At 31.7% G+C, this 4,430-nt stretch overlaps 1 long non-coding RNA gene across 1 annotated transcript; it reads left to right on the top strand.

Moving 5' to 3' along the window:
* Positions 1 to 2,847: 2,847 nt before the first annotated feature.
* On the top strand, positions 2,848 to 3,610 carry LOC145033882 (uncharacterized). Its single transcript, XR_013677762.1, has 2 exons — positions 2,848 to 3,261; positions 3,369 to 3,610. It is a non-coding gene; the product is annotated as an uncharacterized LOC145033882 (long non-coding RNA).
* Positions 3,611 to 4,430: the final 820 nt, after the last annotated feature.

Raw genomic sequence — 4,430 nt, 5'->3', positions numbered from 1 at the left:
ACAAAACATTATCAATAGTTAAAGAGTCAACAATTTTTTTAATTTTTTCAATTTCAAATTAGTAGACGCATAACCTTCAGTTATCAAACCAGAAAATTTATATAATGGTTTTTTTGTCTAACTGAAGGTTACACGTGCTTATTGAAAATGGATAATAATACAAACATTAAAAAATTTTGTTGACTCTCTTATTATTATTGATATGATTAACAACTATTATTGATATGATTAACAACGGAAAACAAGTATACTAAGAACATAATAATTTCTAATAAAATAATCTGTGAATCAAATTTAGTAAGAAGAGGTTTTATGTTTGATTATGAAAACAATATAAGATATCAAATTATTAAACTAGGGATAAGCATTAACAGGTCTGATTCAATGTCTATTAATTTTCGCAAAACAAGTCCAAGAGCCGGTCTGGTACCTCCATTTCAAATGCTCATTTTTATGTCCAATAATCGGGATCCGGACCTAGTAAACCTCAACAATCCTTGTCCAAAATTTATCAATTTTTGTAAAACCGATCCAATCCAGAAGCCATTTCAATACTCACCTCTACACTAAACTATTGTTTTTTTTATTATTACCCACTACAACAAGTTTTGCCAAACACATCTTGTTAGAAAATCATGGGACCATTCTATAAATGAACATATATATATTGTTATCATTTAAATCCAAATATTATGGCAAGTGTATAAGATTGTTGATGGACCGATATTCACTTACTATTTGTGGCTTGAGTTCCCGGTTTGACTCAAGATCCTCAAGATCCCTTCCATCTCTCACATTAGGGTTTATCTCCATCTATAAATATATGTGATGAGGAGCAAATCAAAGTGAACGAAATTACTTCACAAATTCGTTTTTTATTGCAAAGGGTTCTTAGAGCTGTCTTGAGATCAACTGGAAAACCAAGCTTGTTCTTCAGATCCAAAAGCTTCAATGGAAGCAGGTACACATTCTTCTTCTCCTATCTTCTTTTATCCAGATTCAAGTTTGAAGGTCTGGCCTTGCAAGCTTCCGCATATACAGATTAAGTTTTGCATAATCTATCAATTGGTATCAGAGCCTTCTTGAATCTGATATTAGAATATATATATATATATATATATATATATATATATATATATATATATATATATATATATATATATATATATATTGTTTGTTATAAACTATTACATACCTGAAGCCGAATGAACAACCCTTGTTAACATGTATCTTCGTGTTTTATGAAAATGAGATGGGTTTTCTTTTCTTTTAATTAAGTTCTTTGAAAACAGTCAAAAGTAATATCTTTTCGCTGATACAAATATTTTCTTTTCTGCTGAATATACATATATTGTACTTAAAGTTCACCGTCCTGTCTCCATCATAAAAGTCTACCCATGATTTGTTTATTTTATTTTTCTGCCAATGTGTATATGAATTACTTAATGGCCAAAGCTAACTTACCTATACTTGCTTTTGGAATTTTATTTGTTTATTTGTTTATTTGTTTTTCAAAGTATGCACTCTCGATTATAATATTTAATTTGAAGATAATACTTTAAATTGATGAAGGAAAGTGTATTTGTTTTTTTGTTTTTTTGTTTTTTTTTTTTTGTTTTTTGGTTTTGCTTTTCGTATTGCTACAGAAGCATTATTTGACAATTAAATTATATTTAAATTCAGCCCATTCAATTTTTGTGATGCACTTATTAGTTTCTATTAAATTATGCCATTTATTTATTTTTTGAAGGGTTAGTTTATTAATGTTTAAATTGTTATTTCATATATTGTTTCTTCACTTGTTATTCATGTGTATGCAGTTTAATTTTAGAACGGTATAATTTGAATTCTAATATGCATTGTTAATAATATATGAAATTATTTTGTTTTATCAATAAATTCAGTTATGACATTACGGTTTGTGTGTTTATTATTGCGGATACCAATCGACCCAAAGGTAGGTTGATATTTTGCCGAATAAACACGCATATGATAATGAATATGGGACAATTCTTTTTTGGTTACATGTCGTTAACAAGTCAATCCAAAGAGGGGCTTGTTAAATGGGATGAATTATTGTCAAATATTATTATTAAATTTTATGGTTTATGTGTTTGTTAATGCGGATATTAATCGACCCAAAGGTAGGTTAATATTTGGTCGGATAAACATACATATATATAGTGGTAAATATATGATAATTTTTGGGTTTCATGTGATTAATTAGTCAATCCAAAGAAGGGCTCATTGATTAACATGTTTTATTGTCAATATTTTTACTGCTTAAACAAGATATCTCTTAAAAGTTAATATTGTTGTTCAAAGACTTGATATTAATGTTGTGTTGATACCTTGTGATGTCATAATTTGAATTTTATTGATTATAGTTATGGTTTAATGAGCATAAAAAAAAACTAATTAATATTTTGTTCTGAAATACAGCAAATGCTAATTGTGGTATAATATCTTCCAACTTGAATCACATTCCAGTTCTCAATGGAACTAACTTTAAGGAATGGAAAGAGAACATTATGTTAGTTCTCGGCTGCATGGATCTTGACCTTGCACTTCGGATTGAGCAACCCATCCTTACTGCCACAAGTTCAGTGGAAAATAAAAGGGATGCTGAAAAATGGGATCGCTCAAATCGCATGAGTCTAATGATCATTAAACGCAGCGTTCCAGAAGCCTTTAGAGGTGCAAACGAGCAGTCTATTAATGCAAAAGATTTTCTTGCTGAAATTGAACAACGTTTTGCAAAAAATGATAAGGCTGAAACAAGTACTTTTTTGCAAAAGATGATTTCAATGAAGTATAAAGGCAAAGGAAACATAAGGGAGAACATCATGGAGATGTCTCATCTTGCTTCAAAACTTAAGGCATTGAAACTAGAAATTTCTGATGATTTTCTAGTTCATTTGGTATTGCTTTCTCTTCCTGCACAATTTAACCAGTTCAAGGTCAGTTACAACTGCCAAAGGGACAAATGGACTCTTAATGAGCTCATTTCCTTTTGTGTGCAAGAAGAAGAAAGGATGAAGCAGGAAACAACTGAAAGTGCTCATTTTGCTAGTACTTCTAAAGGTAAGGGCAAAAGAAATAGAAAAGAAGCTGCTAATAAGGGACCAATGCAAAAGAAACAACATTTAGGCAATGATCAAAAGAAAAAGGAATCGGGACCTCCTAAATGCTTCTTTTGTCAAGAGCCTGGTCACTTGAAGCCGGATTGTCCAAAATACCACGCTTGGCGAGTTAAGAAAGGTATAATCCGTGCTTTGGTCTGTTCTGAGGTTAATTTAGTTTCTGTACCTAGAAATACTTGGTGGATAGATTCTGGTGCTACTACTCACGTAAGTGTTTCTATGCAGGGTTGCCTGAACTACCGAAAACCAAATGATGTTGAAAGATATATCTATGTGGGTGATGGCAAGCAGGTAGAAGTCAAAGCAGTTGGCACATTTCGTTTATTACTAGATACTGGTTTTTATTTGGATTTTCAAGACACTTGCATTGTACCGTCTTTTAGACGCAATTTGGTTTCTGTTTCTAAATTGGATAAATCTGGTTATTATTGTTCTTTTGGAAATGGTGAATTTAGTTTGTCTTTAAATTTAAATGTTATTGGTACTGGTTCTCTAACGTATTGTGATAAGTTATATATGCTTGATATTGTTACTTCATATAATGAAACCTTGCACGTGGATTCACGTGGTACTAAGAGAAAATTAAATAATGAAAATTCGGCAACATTATGGCACAAACGCTTAGGCCATATCTCAAAAATGAGAATTGATAGGCTTGTGTTAGATGGAGTGTTAAGTAACCTCAACTTCACAGATTTGAAAATTTGTGTTGAATGCATCAAAGGAAAACAGACAAAAACCAAAAGATTAGATGCCACTAGGTCTTCAGATGTCTTAGAATTGATACATACAGATATTTGTGGACCATTCCCTTCGGCTTCTTGGAATGGTCAACAATATTTTATATCATTCATAGACGATTACTCACGTTATGGGTATCTATATCTCATTCATGAAAAATCTCAGTCACTGGAAGTGTTTAAATCTTTTAAACTTGAAGTTGAGAACCAACTTAATAAAAAGATTAAATGTGTTAGATTTGACCGTGGTGGTGAGTACTATGGTAGATATGATGGATCAGGTGAACAACGTCTAGGACCTTTTGCTAAATTCCTAGAGGAATGTGGAATCGTCCCTCAATACACAATGCCAGGTTCGCCTAGCATGAATGGTGTATCTGAAAGACGTAACAGAACTCTTAAGGATATGGTAAGGAGTATGATAAGTCATTCTACTTTACCAGAGTCACTCTGGGGTGAAGCACTTAAGACTGCAACTTACATTCTTAATAGAGTACCAACAAAAGCAGCTGTTAAAACACCTTATGAGCTTTGGACAGGGAAAAAG

Source organism: Lactuca saligna, chromosome 3 (assembly GCF_052625555.1).
Source record: "Lactuca saligna cultivar CGN05327 chromosome 3, ASM5262555v1, whole genome shotgun sequence".
NCBI classification, from domain to species: domain Eukaryota; kingdom Viridiplantae; phylum Streptophyta; class Magnoliopsida; order Asterales; family Asteraceae; genus Lactuca; species Lactuca saligna.
Note: the sequence above shows the minus strand (reverse complement) of the source record. Positions and strands in the feature narration are given on the sequence as shown.